We start from the raw sequence: 21,532 nt of genomic DNA, 5'->3' as shown, positions 1-21,532 counted from the left end.
AGCCATGAGATGCCTAACAAAGATGCTCAGTTTTCATTGTCAAAGCTACCAAGGTATTTATTAATCAAACATATAGACTCATTAACCTGAGCTTTCATGAAACGCCACTGAGATGCACATAAATCATGTGCTGCCCCAAGAAACAGCTAGAGAAGAGTCTATATGTTTTTTTTGTCCTCTAGTACAAACTGGCAGGGTACAGCTTTTTCACCCCCTCACTGAAAGCCCCTCCACCCTAAGGAGCCACAACAACACGGTCAAAGTCTCAGCAGAAGAAATAATTGGAGCAACTTGGTTTGTTTATATGCTGATAATTAAATCCTGATGCAAAGCTAGGGAGACTCACAGTAGAGATCCATCAGCAGACAGACACACAAACCCACAAAATCTCTTTACAAGGCCACAGCAAGCTCTACTAGGCATTTCAAAGCCAAGGCAGGTCAGGTCAGCCAGGTTATTATTAGCTCTGAGCAGCCCATACATCAGTGTTAGCATCTATTAACTGAAATTGCAACCGTTATCAAGAACTGCATTTTCTCCCACCCTTGAAAATCAATTAAATCATTACCAATCTCATCTTGACAACTAAATGCACCATCAGCAATGCAGACTCAATCCAAAACCAATGTCAGATAAAATGCTTCAGATGAGGTCATAGACAATTAGAGGGAACATGTTTCAAAAGAAAGTAATTTCTGGATAGTAACTCCTTTCCTTTTAACATACACAGGCTCATCAGCATTGGGCTCCACTGGAAGCATTTTCTTCCACAATGAATTTAACAATTCAAAGAAAAGCAACTCACACAAATACAGACACAGAGGACCATGAGGATGCACAGTTTCTAACTGATTCCTGAAATGATGCTCTGTTTACACATTAGATTTTACCTGAGGAAATGCAGGTGCTGCTTAGGCAAAATGGGAGGCCAGGACCAATCCAGCACTTCCAGCTCTGGCTGGAGACGAACAAGCCAGTGGTTCACATTGTTCCCAGCAGTTACGGAAGGGAAACTGAGTCCACTGAAGCAGCCTTAAAAGTGTTTAACAAAGCAGAAACTGGAACTGATGTGTCATAAAACACTATCTATTACCATGAAACTGTTACTTCATTTTAATGTACCACAAATCTAAGCCTGCCTCTTCAGGGTACTACCATTTCATAAGCAAAGGTAGCTTAGAGCCTCATACTTAATATTTTCACATATTTCCTTCTCCCTCAATGAAAAAGAAATTCCCAGTCACTCCTTCCTGGTTACTCACTGCAGGACTCTGAAACTTCAGAAACGCTCTCATGTCTTTCCCTGAGACACTGAAATTTGTTGGCAAGGCTGTGCCTTCTTGTTGCACATCTGCAGCAGATCAGGCTTTCACCCTTAACATAGAAAATCCCTTCTGTCTCCACCACTCGGTATTATAGACGTTTTATTTCACTTTCCCTGACGTAACCAGAGATCAAGGGATCTGAACCATTTTAAAGCAGGGCTAGGATCTGATATGGATTAAGCACCCAGGTAAAAGAACAGAGACACCTCATGCTCCCACAAAAGCTGTCTTCTCATTGGACTGATGCGAAGCAGCAAGGCTCAGGAGAGGCAGCATCCCCGAGATGAAGCCCAAGGAGAGGAGCACTCCGGGCTCTGTGGCCGAGGCACTGCCCTTGCGCGGAGCAGCGCCTTGCACTGCAGCCGAGCCCTCAGTCTGGTCGGCTGAACATCCCCTAGTCCATATGTTCCCTCTGGCTCACAAAGTGTGACATGCTATGCCTTCGCTTCAGCAGGTGGAAGAGGGGGAGAGAGAAGGGGACAAATTAATTCAGAAGCTCTTGGCAGGCATTATGAGTAACAAAATAAAGGCAGAACTTACACAGAGCAGGCCTGTGCTGCCAAATGAAGTCACAAGTGGCTTAGTTCAGATTTGAGTCTTTTTTTAAAAAAAAATTTATTATTGTTGTTATTAGTAGTAGTAGTATTTGGCAAAAGGAGCCAGGAAATACCTTGCTGGTGATGTCTGCTTCTCCTAACAAGAGCCAGTTTGGAATGCTGAATGGCTTACCCTGAAAAAGGAAGAACCGAGATATTTCCGAGCCCCTGACTTCTACTGCCATTTATTCAAGCAGCATTGCAGCAATTTTATTTTTGTTTTTATTTTCTAACAAGTTATTACACAATCAGAACAAACCTACCCGAGAACATTCACTTTTCTCCTCCTCTATCAACTGGATGTGGTCTCAAGGACAGGGGGAAATTTCCAGACATACACACTGATGAAAGTTGAGTTCAATCTAATAGGAAAAAGACTCTGTTCACTTAAAAGCCTTATAAAGAAAAGAATCCTGAAAGAATCCTGCCTTTCAGATATGTAAACACAAAAGCAGAATTCACTGGTTCATCTGAAAAGTGAAATACTTCATCCCTCTGCAGGACATAAATAACTCCCAGTCAAGCCAACATGAATGACTTGCTCCCTGCAGCAGCGGAACACACAGTCTAACAGGGCATCTAACTTTGAAGGAATCTGTTTTTACCTTCCGGACAAAGAAGTTTAAACTTAAGGAGGCTGAAAAATTATGTATCTTACTTATAAAAAAAAAAGGCCCAGTTTAGCAATATATAGAGCACCAAATTCATAGAACACTAAGCAAGCCACCTACAAATCCCTTGCTTGAAGTGAAAGCCAAAAATACAGCGCTCTTCTCTAACAGAATATACCCCTCCATCTGCTTGCTGCTTCAGGTCAGATTAAATACTGCAGCTTCCTAGAAAGCTAAATAAACTTTACCTAAAGGAACCCTCAAAACACTGACATGTGACTCTGGCTGGCTTTCTTCCTTGTCTTCAGAGTTTGTAGCCACAGAGAGTCCTGTGCCACTGCCAAGAGACTCACCACACTACCTGAGGCAGCGCTTCCTCACACCACGCTGTTGTGCCAAATGCTGTATCTTCATCATATTATCTAAAAGCAGTTGGACACGTCTCCTGGGTGGACCCCAGGACGGGATTTCTCCATTTCTGCTACCTGAGCTTTTTTTCAGAAGTCTGGCTGCTGGTAGAAGTAAGCTCTATGCTTATGCTTCACCCAGTCACAACAGGGTCCCATTTGCACAATTAGGCACAAAGCAGCATTTTGTACTCTCATGAGTACAGTTTCTAGGGTCAAGTAACCTGTAATCCAACAGCCTGGTGCCAATGGTATGAATCAATAAAATGAATATTCAGATAAATATAATTACTGTGAATGTTTCACTCACATGCTGTTGGAAAACCAGGACTCCAAGTCCTTTCTTGAAAGTACAAGACTTGTACCATCTCAAACGATGGAGAGCCTCTATAGCTGCTTATACTGATTATCATCTGCCCAGCCTGGTTGGGACACCAGCACTCCACACCCTGCATATTGCATTCATCACTTTCAACAGGCTGACATTCAAGTCACTCGTCTGTGCCTGTCCTAATTTGCAGACGCACGTTACCTCTCCTTTCTAACTACTACTAAAAGCCAATGGCTGTTTACATCACTGCATAGAAGACTATTTCATAACATAATGGATTACTGAATGAACAAGCTCCTTCAAGGAGAGCATCAGCATAATACTGGTGACTTTAAATGCAAAACTAATCTCACTGAAAACTGTCCTTACTTAAAACTGTAGCAGATGTGAGCAATAAAACCTGGGGCTAAGAACCACGAAATACACTTCTTGAGGAAGATACCTGAAACAGTTTCTTAAACATGCTGTGTAAATAGCTGCTTCAAAAGCAGCTCTTATGCATGTTTAAGAAAATACCTTTATTTCAGAGATGGCATTATGTGCTTTACAAGGCTATATGCCTGAATTGGCTCTGTTCTAATGTTTTATGAACTACACAAAATTCACTGTCGTTCATTCTTATACCACCATAAATTCTTGACAGAAAGACAGCTCTGATAACCAGCCGTTTACAGATTATTTCACATCTTGGCCTCACCTACCCATTTTCTTATAGCCATGGCTGACAGAAAGCCCAGGTGTAGGCTCTATACGGAAGCAGTAATTGCTAGATTTATAAGCATTACTAAACCAAATGAGAAGCCAGTGAACAGACCAAGGGAACCCGATGCGTCATAATATCTACCATATTGCATGTATCTCCCGTGGTTAGGAGAAAGATAAAACTTAAATCACAACACCTACCCAGTTCTTCAAGAAGAAATAGGGCAAGAGAAGCCACAGAAAAGAAGCACCAGGCACAAGCTGGTTGAGGATACCAATAACACTTCAAAGCATCTTGTCACAAACTGGTATCAAGCCCACCAAATCACTCGGGAGCACTTGCTAAATAAACGTGAATCATTTTTGTTACAGCAGCTTTTTTCACTCTACACTCATGTGTGACAGTTGTGCAACTGCACCAGCATGAGACAGCTTCCCCAGCTTGCTTGCCCCAGGACACACACGCTTCCTCTCGCTTACAGAGGATAAGGTTTGCTCTTGAAGCCCGGACTCTCATAAGCACAAATGCTCACAGTGGTGCTGCTGCAGCCATGTGCAGATGCACCAGGGAAGCCTTTAACACAGAAGAGACACCACCATAAGCAGCACGCTGAAGTGGCCCTGTGATTTCCTCTGCTATCTCCCCAGAACCAGGAATAGGACTGTGAGAGGTCTGTGAGAAATTCACATACAAAGAGTAAACACAGATCGCAAAGTAACTTGCTTAAGTAGTCACTACATTGTCACAGAGCCCACTTACGTTAAATCACCATTCCTTTACCTCTAGAGTACAGTGAGGTATGTCTATGTTTATAAACAAACAGTAAGTATCTACAGGATTGTAGCCTGGTGCAAAACTGTCAATGCCCAGGTAGGTTTGCTGTATGGTAGAAGTGTTGTAATCACATTATAGAATGACAAGTCTCTCAATGGCAACCGGGTGTTCAGTTATTTACATGCCCACCAGAGCCGGTGCCAGGCTGGGTGACAAGCAGCAGGACAGCCACCATACACTGCAGGCCAGGATGGTGCAAAGTTCCACATTTCTTCCCGAATCAAATGCAGTTCTGCCCTTTTTCAATTCTTTCCTTTCCGCCTCTCATTGTCACCCTAAGCTGACATATAAAAACTCCAGTTTGACAGAACCGCAGGGAAATGCAAGGACACAAACATGTTATTCACAATCCAGAAAGCCTGCCTTCTGAATTGAAAGCAGCCAAAGGCTGAATTCTCCAAGGCAACTTGCTCTGAGTACTTGATGTGGCCAAGGATAAAGCTGACAGGACAGAAAAAAAGCTCTGAGTTAAGCAATCAATTGCTGAGCCACTGAACCAAATACAACTGCAGATAAGACTTCAGAACATTATGAGACACATTTTTGTTTCATTTGTGCATCAGCAGCATCCCCCTCCTCACCTGTGTCATACAGCTGCAGCTCAGGTCAACAGAGCCATCAAAGCCAGTGCAGCCCCTCTGTAAACACCACAGATTGATAGCCATTTCTCTGCGAGGATTACCTGGAGTTTGTTCCCTTTGGCTATCCAGTCTGCTGCAGCAATAAAAAATAACTCTACTTCAACAAAGCAAGACCTATACAAAAAGACTAAATTAACAGGAGTGAAGCTCAGACAATACCGATATGGTAAAAATATCATTTCCAAACATTTAGAAGATTACTGTGCACAAAGAATGCGTGCGGTGGATACGAAAAATAAGTCTATCAAAGCACTAAAAATCTAGGTAGTTATTGGAAGAAATTTTCTATCAGTAAGGACAGTGAATCAAAAGTAAAGCAACACTAGCAGCAGTGTATGCATCCTGAACTACAGTAAAGGAACTGGGGAAGGAGCTTTAACTTCTGGCTAATCACTTCCTTCACCCACTCAAATACTTTTGCAGTTTTGGCAGCTCACAACACAGCTGCTTCTCCCCTCCATTATTGTGAGTTTTAATTTAATACACCATCACTTCATCCTGCTACATTCCCTCTGAGCTGATATCCTGCTGCTAGGGGCAGCAGAGCCCTTCTGCTAGATTTTAACCTTCCATTTTCTGTGATGTGCAATGCACCATGGGGTGCATATTGCTGCACTGCAGAAAGTTTTAATTCAGAAGCAATCCCATGAACACTTTCTAGGCACTAGCTGGGTCATTTGGTGAGAAAAAGCAGCTAGGAAAGTATAAGAAATACACTATATATGCCATAAAAAGACCAATCACTTCTTCAAGCAGCAGGGTGCTATTAGACGACAAAGACTCATCTCCCTTGCAACGCCTGTCTGTAGTAACAGGGCTGGAGGCTCTGTGCTGATTTCACCCCAGCAGGCAGCAGCAGGGCTACGCCAACACAGACCTGGCAGAGCACAGAGGCACTTCGGCTGGTGGGGAAGAACCACCACATTGTTCTCCCAAGGCCACCCCAGGCGCTGCAAGATCTCTGTAAGGGATCCCAGTTAGGGTCATGTTAAAAGGCTCCGTCTGTCCCCATGCCCTTAGCTCTGTCACAGTAGGATTGCTCCTTACATAAGGCCCTTCTCAAACTGGACAGAGAAGCCCTTTAACATGCTGGTGTCTCATCCAATCTCCTCCTCCCAGAAAAGTGTTTAATGAGGGCTGTTTTCAAGCAAGGTTAGGAGGAAAATAATTCTCTTTTTTATTTGTATGAACACAGAAAGTAATTGAGCAGAGTACGGAGGGTGGGCAGGAGGGAAACAGAATGCATGGCCTTTTTCCTCCTCAAGCATATAGCTCTGAGCCTTAGAAGTACTGGGGTAAATAAGTTCAAGAGACACATGGTATCTGAACTGAAAAAATATGAAAAGAAAGTGAAAGAATAAAAACATTGACAAAACCTTCCAGCCGTTTTCCTTGACTGTTTAGGGGCTTTATTTGGGTGTTGCCACTCCTGAGCCCCAAATCAAAGAGATACTGCAATGAAACTGAAACTTTTTGTCCAATCACAAAATTTTTCTTTCCTGAAATGTCTCACATTGAACTAGTCAGGCCAACATGAAAAACGTTCTTGTAGGAAGTGTGGAGTTAATCATTTGCTCAATGGGGAAGGATTTGATTTGTCTCCTTCACATCAAGACTTGGCAGATCTTACATGCCTCAGCAGCAGCACCTCCAAAACCCCAACCTTAGAGCCACTCACAAACTCATAATGGTGCTCAATTGCTCTGCAGAAGTGATCGGCTCTTATAATTTCACATTCTGTCTTATCTCTTTACAACTACAGCTTCTCTTATTCCTGTACTCAGCCAGGACCTGGCTTTTTATCAGCACCACTTCATGGAGGTGCAGTCCTCTCCCCACATTTTGCTCACTTGTTGCAAGGCCAGACCCAATGCTGCAGTGCCCTGTCGAGGGGACACCAGAGGAGCAAGCTAACCCACATGTGGCCGCTCGAGCACAATCTGGCTCACGGGGCTGCTTCCCAGGAGCTGCTCCACTTCAGCAGCTGCCTTCCCTGCCAGCAACTGCCACGGCTGCAGCAAGTCGAAGCAGGCACCTTTCTAAAAGGGATTCATGTCTCAGCACCAATTTGGCCTAACAAGAGGAAACCAAATGACACTATAGCTCTGCCCTGCATGTGGCCACCCTACCCTGCACCAAACGAGGGCTGTGGCAGCATGCAATGCTGCGGGTCTGCCCTCCTCTGCACTTTGCACATGCTTTGACTCAAAGCTCACCCAGCAAGGACCACACTGAAAAGCTGCTCTTAGTTCTTCTGTTTTCCCACAAAGGAAGTGCACCTTTCCATCCACACTCACGTTGCCCCCTCAGCACAACAGTATTCCATCTCAGCACTTTCATGAACAAGTTTATGGTAGGTCACACCTACTAAGCCAAAGATTTTCACTGCTTCTTTTGATTGCAACAGTGCTTAGGAAACAGCTGAGAACGGGACTGCGTTGTACCAGGTACTGTACAAGCACCCAGCAAGGTTATTTACATAGACACATAGGTGCTGTACAGTATCAATGTTTTTGTGGGAAATGAGCAGTAAAAGCCTATCACAAACAGATTTTCTAGCAACTTCAGGACCTCTTCTTTGGTGGGGTAAAAATGCTACTTTGCATGAAGTTATAAGCACCTGTTTTCATTTGGCAGGAACTTGTGTAGCAGAAAAGATTTTAGATTTTGAAAATACTGGTATTATTGAAAGACAGAGGAAGATCTCTGTCCCAAAGAGTTTACTATCTCAATTATCATTAAATATCAAGGGAAAACAAAACAAAACAAGACTTCATTTATATGGTGTAAATACACAGTTTCTCTAGACAGTGACTTTAACTGCCTCAACTTCTGTTTAAAGCAGCAGATTTTTTTATTATTTTAGATGACATGGCCTGGTGGGCAAAATTCTAGATGTGGTAGAGAGTCACCATTTTATACCAGGATTTTTTGTTTGTTCATTTTTCAAGTATCTCTCTTGTTTTAAGTACAAGTAAAACAAAGTGCATAATTCCACTAACACCAGTAAGTAACATTAAATGACAAGTACCTCAGTGTGTTCAACATCAGTTTGAAAAACGTTGTGAGGGATGGATCATAAACATGATTTTGAGTTGAAAGATTTCCTTCCGATTTTAACATTTGGTTTTGGTTTGTTTTTTTGTTTTTGTTTTGTTTTGGTTTTTTAATGTCTCTGGAAATGAAAAGGACTACTCACAGCCTTAAAAGCATGGATTGTTTGGGGAATTCTGTCCTGTTTCCCACCTATACTGGTTTTATACTCAAGGCAGGTTTTAATACTGACTAAATTATCCTAACTCTTATCATGCTATACACCCACACACCCCCCAAAAAAACCCAAACTTAGAACTCATACCTTTTGGTAAATTTTTTTTCATGGTAAATGATGCAATAATGTGCAATAGCAGCAATAACGTGCTTTCTTTCACACAGTTCTTGTAGCTGCTGAGCACTGCACGAGGTCCCCTTCATCCTCACTTACTTCAGTGGAAATTCCTACAGCATCCTTTGGGACTAAGTCCTTAAACACTGAGTTTACGAAGCATTTAAGCATCTGTATAACTTTAGGCACTTCAGCAATGCACCCTCACTTAGCAGAGCACTTAAGCACTTACAGTAAATCATGTACTCGGTGGCTTTTCTGACTCAAGGTTTTAATATTTTGTCTTTACAGGACTACCCAACTTCCATAGTGCAGCTGAAATACAGAGCCAACAGCTCCAGAAGTTACAAAGTTGGCTTCGCTTTTTGAAGCCAGTATGGTTAACAGATAAGACTATGTGTACTGTAAGCCTATTATGTGCAGTACATAAAAAGCTCTGATTAGAATCAGATGTTGGCAGGTATCACTAACTTGCTGTTAAAAGAAATAAATGTATGGGTTTTAGGCAACAAGGAACCTTTGGGAACCAGCCGTAAATAAAAGTATGCTTCAGTATGAGAGCAGGACTGAGCATGATGGATGTAGCAGCAGATTCATTACTATGTACCTGAATCTCTGCAAACAGCAATGTGTCTTTGTCTGCTATACTTGTCAATTATAGATTAGTCCTGGTTTTGCTCTAGTTTATCAGCTCTTGTCACTGTGGCAACACATCAAAACTACCAGATACTTATCCCTCTCCCTTCCCTTCCTTCAGCCAACTTGGAACAGATTTAGAGTTGTTTATGTGGCTTTTATTTAGACGCCTCCCACACACACATCTCCAAATGCTGAGTTACTACAGGTGCTCCAAACAGTGAGGCTTTGTATTTTGCCCTCTGCAGGTCCCAAGGTAAATGGTCTATATGATTTACTTCTGGCATTGATTTCTGCACATAATTTGAGCTGTGTATCATCTACTTAACAGTTTTCATCACAAGCCCACCAGAGTCATTGGCAGGCTTGCTGCTGATTTAGTTACTGCTGTTCCCATTCTTCTAATCAGCAAAGAAAATAACCTTTAATTAAACAAAAAAATTGGCTCTGAACTCCCTGGCATCGGTCTTCAGTGTATTGACCCTTTATCACCTATGTTTGGAAGTTGCAATACAGTCCTAAATAATGACACCTTAACTTCACCAGTTATAATACATTTTCCTGCACCAAATGAGGAATGGTGAAATCTGTATTTATTAACCTAGAAACACTGCAGACAGGAGAGCAAGTTGTTACTCTTTCAAAGCCAGTTTTTGTGTACACAGAAGAAAAAGCTAACTAGGACAAAACAGAGCATTGGCCTACGAGAAAACTGAGCCAGCAAGACGTGCAGGCAGGACCAAGCTGTCCTTGGAAAGCCCCAGAGGAACAGAAGACACTAAGCACATGGCTACACCATCAGTCAAGAGCCTGCTGTCAGATCAGACTCACCCACCATCCATATTGTAAATCCCTGGCTCATGCTAAGAGGATGCTTGATCCCAAGCTCTCTGGACAAACAGATTAGTCATATTCAGCATCTTAGCACAGGCCCAGACTATTAACATGATCTGGACAACTTTGGCATGGGAAAGGCAAACCAAGCTACTGACAACCGACCAGCAGATTGGAGAAGATGGTTCCACCTAAGCAGACTTCAGATGCTTTGATCCCCATAGAAAGTCAGGCTCTGGCCAGCCACAGTGAGGCCTGATATGCTGGAGCCTACTTCTTATTTCACATTGCAGAAACACCCAGAGCTAAGAGAGGTGCAAAAACTACGATAAAAACGCAACAGTTTCCTAGACTACCATGATGAAACATCAACATTTGAGATCGGGCCCCAGCGGAGGGAAGAAGAAGGCAAGGAAGAATTTGAGATGAGGTAACTCACAGACTGGAAACATCCTAACTGAAACACACAGTCAGGAAACTAAGGAAAGCACAAAGCAAACTACCTTATAAAAAGCAAAGTCCTTGTGCGTCCTCAGAACAGAATCATAGACTAGTCAAGTTTAGCAGCAACCTCTGGAGATCGTCTAGTCCAACCCCCTCTGCACAAGCAGAGTTGCATTTGTTCATATCAGCAACTATTTGTCCAGAAGCAACCCATTTAAAAGAACTCTTTTGTCCAGTTTAATTAGACATGTAATTAAAAAAACCACAGTCCTGCATGTTAGTCGGTCAGGTCAGTGGATGTTAGTCCTTTCCCACTTGAAAGCACTGATTTGCACCTTCATTACAAATCATATCACAAGCTCCTAGCTTTACACAGCCCTTAGCTAAACTTGTACCTTATCTTGAACTTGGTATCTGAGGCACTACTTTGACACATTCCTCAAGAGTACCCTAAAAGCATTTTCTGCTACATGTAAGAGTATGAGCAACTGAGTCAGCACACACTGGGTGTGAGCTTGTGTTGCTCTTTACTCTGTGTTCATTTATTTAGGTGTAAGTCAGGAACAACCCCACTGCTGTCTACTGAACTACATCAAAGAAAGAAAAAGTGTACACAGCCTTCTAAATGGAAGACGCAGTATCGTGTTTTACGGCTTGCATCAAACACTGCATGCCATAGGCTCACAAAAGCATGAGTGGTTTATGTGCTATTTATTAAACCAAACTTGCTGTCCTAATACAAGAACAACATAAAAAGGAAATAAAAGTCTTCCATACAAATGCAAACCTACCTGTTTTCTGACGCCCTGCTAAAGCTTACTCTAACACACACCCCCCTCCCATTAAATGGATCAGGAGAAAAAGAAACTGAAAGAAAAAAAAAAACCTGGAAAACTATGCAAGACAAGTCTAAGATGCATAGCAGGTAAGGAAATAAAAAGCACACATCCAGGATTGCGATTTTTAGAAATCCACGGATCGGTTCTCAGTCCTACCTTCGTGCCTGGGCTGTCCAATGGGGGCACAGAGCACCTGCTTCAGCAGAAAAGTCTCCAGCAAAGAAATTACCAGCAAAGCTACTCCTTTGCCAACTGCCCCATGCATGCCAGGAAAGCAAGGCTATGGCTTGCATCCTTGCTGAGAATCTCTGCTCCTTACATAGGTCTCATCACTGCATTCCTTGCTATGAGACCATGCATCAAGCCAGAGCAGCCCCTTGCTGACACTTGGTGGGCCTCATAGAGGCTTTCCCCACTCTCCTGCCTGGAAAGTTTCTTGAATCCTTTCTTGCTTTGCAAGAGTAGAGGTGACTTGAAGGGTAGAAATGAAAGGCAGGACTCTATATTAGTAAACTGGAAGGGTAGCTGCCTAAAGGCCAGAAACTGGGTAGATAAAACAACCCATTTGGGTGAGTCCTTGTGGCATCACTTTGATAATGGTTTTCTACTTTTGAAATGCACCATGAGCTTTGGAGAATGCAACCACTTAAGCCTTTGATGCTTCTCAATTAGCTGAACCAACACTAGGACAGCCCTGAAAGTATTGGCACAAACTGGCTTCCACCCACAGAAGCACCAAACCTCTTTCCCTCCTCTGATAATTCTCAAGCTCCTGGAGGATGTGCCTCGACCATCTGGTTCACACCGGCATCCAGAGGTGTTTCCTGGACAGATCCTGTATGCTTCACCTAGAGTGCCTATTCCCCTGCCTCATGGAGAACATTTAAAGTCAGAGCAGGGAGGGGGGTAGAATTCTGCAGCTCCAATCAGTCTAGAAATCAAACAAGAAATCTGTGCATTTCCAAAGACGGGGATAATAGCAAGCAGTTTAGTTTTGCTAAGGAAAACAAAGTTGTACAGATGAACATGCACACACCACCAAGTCTGTACTATCTGAAGCCTCAAATGTCTGAGCTGCAGTTGGGAAGGAATTATCTTTCATCTGCTGTGTTGTTAAACAGCTGTAGAGTCCCCCCCCTCTGGTAGAATGAACACACTTTTTAGAAAGATGTAATCTAGGTTACATGACAGGGAGTTAAAAAAAAGTGTCCTTCCTATGCTCTCAGTGTACCATGTGGATGACATTTGGGGTGTAGACATTGCCAGACTGGGACAGATCAGTGTTTCTTCCATCCCCAGATGTAGTGGACTCCAGACATTGTAGCTGATCATCTCCATTTTAAATTTTTCTTTGCACATTTTGTTCCATTCGCTCTGCAGGTTTACTGACCATGAGGCTGACGCTCTCAGGACAGGAGTGGAGTTCAGCAACATCCCTTCTGCACAACCAGAAACCCAGAGCAGAAGGACGTTTAAGCAGACATACAGCACACAGCAACATTCACACCTAGGAGTTCTAGCCATAGCCTAGAAAAAAGGTCTTACGTAGGAGTATAACTTTAATCATATATGTAATCACCTAGAGTCTATCTATAAGCTTGAAAATTAAGACTGTACTGGATTCTTTTTCTGGAAGGAGGAAGCCTATGATTTCCTAAAGTGATGGGAAATAGCACCATTCCAAGGCGACTTTATTTACTTTATTATTTGACATCCACATTCCATAGTTTAGCACTTCAAAAATAACCACCTTTAAGCAGTCCACCTGTAGCACTAGCTATATGACTGATTCAACATTTTCCACTCATCCATGATTATTTAAGTGCAAAATTAAACCAGAATAAAAACACATCAGAAGCAAACACATTTGGAGTTCAGAAATAACGAATAGCCCTTCCTGTTCTTTTAAGATATTTTCTACTCATACCAAAGTATTTGCTGCTAGAATGAAAATGTATGAGGCCCTCCACCCCAAAGGTAATTTTGGAAGAAAAAAAAAAAAAAAAGAAAAAATAACTACTGTTTCTCTATCAAATAATTTCCATTAGTGAGGACGATTCACAGCAAACACCACTGCCAGCCTACTCCCAGCAGTACTTAGTCAAAATGATGTTGCAACTCTCAGGAATAACATGCAATAACCATATGATTTCATGCAATGAAATGTCAGCTCTGAGTCCAATGCTATTGCTGTGAAGGCTGCAGCTGAGCCTAATGAAGACCAGAAATGCTTCCCTTGCCCTCCAGTGATGCTTCAAAGCAATGGTGCGCATCTTGTCAAAAGGGCAGAAGTCACACCTCTTCTCAAATCTGCCACTCTCGTGATTTATTGTCTCTGTAGCACAAAAGGTTTGCCAACATTTCACGTGAAAAAGGGCCATTTCAGCGTACGCTTTTCTGAATATAATTTATTTCTTTGAAATACATGGTAGCATTTGTCCACTGAAAGTTAACAAGTGTCTTAGTGGCTTGAAGAACCAGTACTCAGAAACCACAGGGAAAACCTGAAGGCAATTTGACAAATGCTCCCCCTTTCCAAGACCAGAAGACCAGATGTGCTCATCCTAGAACAACGGGTTAATCAACATTTAAAACAAAATCAACAACCACTCAAGACAAATATAATGGGAGGAAAATGCAACTGTTGCTAAATCTGACTCGTACAAACTGTGCTTCAGATGCCAAATGACTCCTGGGGCTAAGTTCTCAGCATCTTTCGTCAACTGTTACTATCCATGAGAAAGCAGGGATATTCATCTTTCTAACTGAATATCTAATTACCCTACTGTGGGCACAAACCAGAGCACCAAAATACAGATCCACTGTGCCTTAGCCAGGAAAACCACCCTCTGCCCTAAGCGTATGCCGCGTTCTTCCAGCATTTTGCTTGCAGAATGTGCAGCTTTCTTGATCCAGTCCAAAGACTTGATTTGCAAAATTAGTGGGGGAAAAAAGGCATACCTGAAGGAGGACCAAATTTTCTCTAAGTAAGGCCACAGGACTCCAAAGCAGACAGTATCATCTGTGAAACAGTAACTGTTACAGCATTACCTTGCTTTCCTCCTTTTTATTTTTCTAGAAATCTGGCTATCAGAATGTCTTTGAAACACAATTTCTAATACCAAAAAAACGTATCTCCAACCCACTGTCCTGCATGACGTTAACCATTTTTTGATTCCCAAAGTCTTGGGAAAAAGTTCAAACAGACTGAGATTGGTTTTAAATGCACACATGCCTTGCAGCATGACGTTTCTGTAACTGCAGCCAAGATTTCCATTTACTTTAACGGAAAGTGACTGTCCTCAACGACTCCCCTCTCACATCTCTACCCTCCTGCACTCCTACTTGAATCTCCTTTCATTTCCTCACTCTGCCCATACATTCAGACCTTCTTCACTGACACCAGGCTTTAGACTGCTAGATTCCTCTTGTACCCTCAGTGTAAGACTCCCCAGCTTTAGTCACTAAAGCCAGGGGCATTATCAGGCCTGCTACTGCAACTACTTATGTGCTCATAGATCCTTATTCACATGACTAAAACAGTACATCAGTCTAAGTGTTTGCAGTGTCAGGAACAAAACAATTTTGACTACAGTAATACAGAATGATTTGGACCTGGCTTTAGCTTGGCAACGATAACCAGCACAGCCAAGGCTTTGCTCTTATCTTTTCCCATCAGCTGATGCTGACTTTATGATGTGGCTCTAAAGCTTTAATTAGCTGAGATCAGGATACATGTTACCTTCATGGCTTTTATTGGTGCCTTTTAAAACTGTAGCCTGTTTGAGTGTAAGAACCATTAGAGTAAAAGACTGCCAAATGGAAACATCCTTTTTTTAAAAACAAAACACAAAAAAAGAATTTAAGGGGGGGGCGGGGGCGGGGGCGGAGAAAAAGGCAGTAAAAATAGAACTGGCTGGAAACCAGAGACCACAAGAAGAGCTGGCTTACAGGAAATTGCCCTCATCAGTTACTAGATGGGAATTTTTTTTCCCATGTATTACACAGATCATGCAGAGACAGGATGGTTTTACATACACTCAAAAGAAAGTGTATTATCACAGGACAACCTAGTTTGCAATTTTGTAAGGCTGGGGACAAAGAGAATGGCTGTTCCTTTTCAGTCCATACCAGCAAAGCAGAAAGGATCCCAGAAGATGCTTTGTCCACTGCATTAGCAAGTTTCAGATTCTGAGTTTTAAAATAAAAACATTAAAATGTTTCAGCCAACATAAAGCACCAAAACAAAGTCAACAAAACAGTAACAGATACACCACAAAACAGAGGAGTAAGGACCCTGACTTCCATGGTTCTGCTCCTATGAGGGAGCATTACTCAGAGTAATATCGTCTTGTTTGTTCAGGTCTTTTCATGCTGTTTCACTGCAGAAGTATTACACCTATTTTCACTGTGCCACTCTCATTGAGCTTAATAGCATATTACTTAACCAGGTCTTTAACTACAGGCAAAGCTTACCTATTGCCTTTTAATACAAAAATGCTACATTTCCTAACCTGCCAACACAAGTGGTTTTGTCACAGAATGAGAAAATGTTTGCACAAATGCGGCTGCTGTTGCATAATGAGGTCTAAGCCATGAATGAACAAATAGCTAAATCTCTTCCCAAACAGGGAGCTTTTCTGATGTGCAATCATAATCACAATTTGACTCTATCATCTGGCTTGGACTTCAAGTGGCTTTTACTAGTTACTCCTCTGTGCTATGCAGGCAGTAAACTGTAGGCTTCTCTCAAAAAAAATGCCAAACTATTCACCGACAATTTGGTTTTGTTTATGAAACCAGTTCTCCTAACAGCAATGCTACTAATACACATGTAACAATAGCACACTTGCTCCATGCCTCTGCAGCACAGTAAGTGTACCATTAGACCTACTTTTATATTGCTTGAGGTCACCCAAGAAGTCAATAGCAGAGCTGGGTTTTGAGCACAGCCTGCCTGAATGTCACTCTCCCTTTCTGCTGGCCATGGGACCGACATGCACAGAGATATTATACTGCACTCTGCCCTGTGTCACAATGTTCAAGGCCAGTCATAGTCACAAAGAGACTCTTTCTACATATACAGCTAACTTTGGATCAATCCTGATATCATGCTAGAGTAAGAAAAGCTAGCACTGTTTTCCACCACTTGCTGAGTTCCATCACCTCACTGACCCATTTTTTTTAGGCTGGTTCTATTATTTCCATTATGTGGTTCAAAATTATCCTTCCTAGAAAATAATTCACCAGTTTGGACTAGGAACTCCCCCATCCCCAGCATCTTTTTTCTGTACTTCTTAAGGACCCCATTCTGCCCCCCATAACTAGCACCTTCTTCCCCAAATACTCCCATTGCTGCACTGTAAATCCATCCCTGCAGCAGACTTTGGCTCTTCCGCAGCCAGCAGAACTGTGAAGGACCAGCAATGGTGCTAAATTACAGAAGTTAGCTGGGCTGCAGCCACAGATATGAAAGCCAAAGTTTAGATCATAAGAAAGGATTGGTCTGGGGAAGAAGTTATATCAAACTGCAAAATTTAAACATGTAACACATAAAACATCTGGTCTAGGAAGTCTAGATAAGTTGTCAGACTCCCTATCCAAATGCGCAGGCCAGATGTGACATTACTGTCACCTCACGGTACTCATTCCCAGAATTATGTAATGGTCAAAAATTGTAATAATTCAGAAGTTAGGTTTTAAGGCCACTGTTACGCCTATTTAGATCCTTCATAATACAATCATGCACCAAGTGCTCTTGTATTTCTTTAACAAGTGTCTTTTTCCATTTGTAAGTTAAAAAGGAAAAGATTCCATAACATGTAGAACTGGGGTTTTCCCCAATACTCACCATGAAATTGATATTGAAAGCTCAGGAGAAATACTGAGGTCATAATCATGTTTGATAATGGAAATCTATCTTCCAGCAGCCAGCAAACAGAAAAGAGGATCTGAAAGTTACTTTTACTAAAAGACAACTTAAAGTTCTAGATGTTTAAGACACCACCTCTCCCTTTAATCTCCACCAGCATTTAACACCTGAAACCAGCATCATTCCCACATACATGAAGACATGCTTGTACAAAAGGTGGGGCTGAATGTAGTGCCGCGCTCTACTGAAGAACCTTTAACATGATTTTGCACCCTGCCCATCAGGAGGCAGGTCAGAGGCTCTGCCCAGACCCTTACAAGGCTCATGTTTGCCAGACTCCCCATCACTGCCTTTACTCCTATATCGTACGTGTCTATAGAGCCACTACAAGGTACTGTGAAGTATGAAAAGTGTTAAAACCAAAGATCATGACAGAGTCCTGAAGTTTTTCACTTGTTCTTTACACGCAGGCCATACTGTACTAATTTTATCACAGCAAATTCCCCATGAATTCAAACAAGCACATAAGGAATAGTCAGTCACTGTCAGCCCCATTCTCCTTGTCAAGGACGACACCAGAATATGTCACCTCTGGAATCATATCTACAGGGAGCTCTGGCACTGCCCCTGTCCTGTCCTACAGCATGGCTCATTTACCTGGCTCTGAGCACTGACCTTATGGTGATTTTTATTTCCTAGCTGCTGCACTCCCTGCAGCTTACACTATCCCCGCTCTAACCTCATGATGGTAAATAGTCACAGCCTGTGCTCTGCGCTCAGGCAAAATTTTCATCTGCACTACTTGATTTGGCATAATTTTCCTAGATTGTTATTCCTGCCTGAATAAGCTATTTCCACATCTCTGCATGACTTTTTTAATTCTTGTCTCTAATGTCTTTTCCACCCCATCTCCTTCAGCACCTAGGAAGCCTATGGACACCTCAGCAGCTAACCTGTTACAAGTAAGAACATCCCTGGTATTTATCAATTTGTTTCAAAGCAGAATGCTACAAAAATCTCTGCTCTGCCCCGAGGAGCAGAGGAAAGGTCATGCCTTCTACTGTTTTCCTGCTGATAATCCAAGCAATCTTTCCTGTTCAATTTGCAATCAGCAATCAAAAGTCCTGCAGCTTAAAAGCATGACCTACACAACACAGCACAACTGCATTATGCAAGATCGTGACAAGACACACAATCACAGGGGGCTCTGGGGAGAGACACAGTGCCCCATAAAACACACAGACTGGTCTCTGCAACAAGGGATGCACAGGGGAGAAAGTGTAGCACCCATCTCCTGACAACTCACTAATACACCCATCCATGGGTCACTGGTGGAGAAGAGGGTCTGCAGCATACTTTTTAATCAAGTAGAGATCAGAAAACATCTCCACAGGTGTGCAAAATTTAAACAGGAGAATCAAAGACAGTTTTAAATCAAAGTGGTAAATGTGACAGCTCCCATGCAAAGAGCCTACTAGCACATATATTGAGATACATGGAGTTCATGTAACCCTACAAAACTAGGTAGCATATATGCAGAGGGAATCAATCAGAGCTGAAGAAAGTAGCCTTTCTAGAAATGCAAGCACTGACATTTTACAGGCTGCTTCTCAGGAACATAGCTTTATTTCACAGTTGAAATACTTTGTTCAATCTGCCTGGAGAACAGGCCAGGAGCAATCTGACCACACCAGGTCCCAAGCCCTTTCATTAGCACAGCAGCATCACCTTTGCTCATCCCCCATTCAAAGGGGTCTATTTTCAGACTGCTAAGGTAGATGACAGCCTTTTGAGATCTGTTGATCTTGTGAAAGTTGACATGGAAAACTCCCTGTGGGCTAATATCTCCTGCGAATCTCTTCATTATGGCTGTACCTGCAAATGCAAAACTCAGACTTTGGCCCTATGTTCCCACATCTTCCGATTCCACGTGACACTGCTGAACCTATACCTGAATCCCAACTTCCAACTACCATATAAAGCTAATTAGGAAGCTAATACTGCTTCCTGAGCAAGGCAGCCACAGCCTAACAGGCAGGGCAGTGCCTAGTCTGCACCATTATGGAGAAGGATGTACTGACCCACCCCCTTAGCCTTATAGCAAGGCTTCGGTTACACTGACCTGGCTGCAGGGCTGAGTCATGTTGCCTACTCTGGTAGAAGGTTCTGCAAAATGCCACCCTCTGTTCTGGCTCCAAAGGCTCCACAGGGCCCTGTGCAAGGGGGAAACACAGGATCTGCAGACAGGCCAGCAATATTTCCAGACCTGTAGGCCTAAGTTTGGGGTTTCCTGCTCAAAGACTCTAAACCAACGTTTAAAACAGAAAAATACCCCACAGCTTGTTGAAAACTTCTGGACCAGCTCTCAGTCACTCCCCTTTGTCTAAATATCCTTCCGCCTTTTTCTTTCTTTTTTTTTTTTTTTCCCCTTGCAAAAGCAAGTTTTATTCACAAAGTCATGCACTTTAAAAATGCCCTGAACCCACAAGTCACAGTTGCTGTGCCCAGGCACATGATTCATAACCACAATAAAGTTGTCTGAGGCTTGCCTACTCTCTTCTGCACTGACACTAATTCTAGAGATTAAAAATGAGATGCAGATTGCCGCTTCTGCAAATATATTCTTAACCTTCATGAAAGCTGGGTAACCTTCAGCCTCAGCTTCATTCCTTACCTGCAAAACATGTACCATACAGGCAAGTTACCACCCTTAGCATCTCCCATGCCTCTCTTCTCTCCATAACTAAGCTGAAGTACAGCAAAATACAAACCTGTTCACACTCAGAGAAGAGCCCTAAGATCCCAGTCTTTGTAATGTCAGCATCACCAGATACAGGCCAAAGAAACTGGCTTCTGGAAACACCGTACAGAACAGGAGCTTACTTAAGGCAATTCTTACACCTGTTGCTTATAGGCAGATACTCATCCAGGTTGCAGAGCAGGAAAGAAGCACTCCAAAAGCCTACAATAAGGCTGGTCACAACAAGGAGGTGACATGACTGCCTGACATGCTTCAGATAAAGCAGCAGACAGCATGACGTTCACATTTGAATACGCCCAAAGATATTCCAGTTTAAAAAAGATTGCACTAACTACATCAGTGGCCAGTGTCTGTGATCCGTCAAATACTGTTCCCAAAACAGAGTGCTTGCATCTTCAAAATTCATCTTTTCAACTGGGAATACAGGAGATGCTTCCACACACAACAGCAGCCCCCTGTACCAGTCAGGGCTTTCACAGCCCTAGACTCACTGCGAAAGGGTGGGTGAAGTCAGTGTGAAGGAAACAGACATCTTGCTCCTGACTTCTACCTAAAAAATGTATCAGTTTGCCCCTACCCCAAATAAACTTACCTAGCAGGCAGCTTGTCCAGGCAATCTGGGGGCTCTAAAAGGCACATGCCCTGTGAAACCCACAGGTCTACAACCAAGCAGCCCCTCCATGTACTGCTCAGCTGAATTTGATCCTTCTTGCCTCAGCGAACAGGCTGCAAGGCCCACCCAGCTTTAAACTTGCTGCTTTCATTGGAACCATGTGATACAGAAGAGAGTTTGACTCTGGGGGTCACAACATTGGTGCCCTCCCACCAACAGGAGCACGGTCTGAGGGACTTCCCGACTTCTATTTGATTTGCTCTCTGGCCTTTCCAGCCGGGAGCAATACAAGGACTTAAACAATGCATGTTCATCCATCAAGTCCTAGCAGAGAACTGGGAAGGACAACTGATAAGCAGCTTCTGTTTGCACATTTGTTTTTATCATCTTCCCGAGTGGAGGTTTTTGCTTCATTACAGTAGCCAAGAAAATGCAGAGCTGCTTCAGCTGAGGTGCAGCAGAACACACTATCTTTCCCTCTACCTTTTTTCTTTCAAATGATTGCAGAGTACCCCAAAGAACACAGTGAAAGAAGTTTGTCCACAGGGACAAACAGGTCACAGGATTTCTCTGAATTGCAATTTATTTTATTATTTATTAATAATTAATGATTAATGATTAGCGTGCCGTAAAAACAGACCAAACACTTCAAACTCAGGTCTAGATTTTGTTTTGAAATACCCTTTAAATGAAAGGTGCT

Source organism: Leptosomus discolor, chromosome 5 (assembly GCF_034619465.1).
Source record: "Leptosomus discolor isolate bLepDis1 chromosome 5, bLepDis1.hap2, whole genome shotgun sequence".
Lineage (NCBI taxonomy): Eukaryota > Metazoa > Chordata > Aves > Leptosomiformes > Leptosomidae > Leptosomus > Leptosomus discolor.
This window is presented reverse-complemented; position numbering follows the sequence as displayed.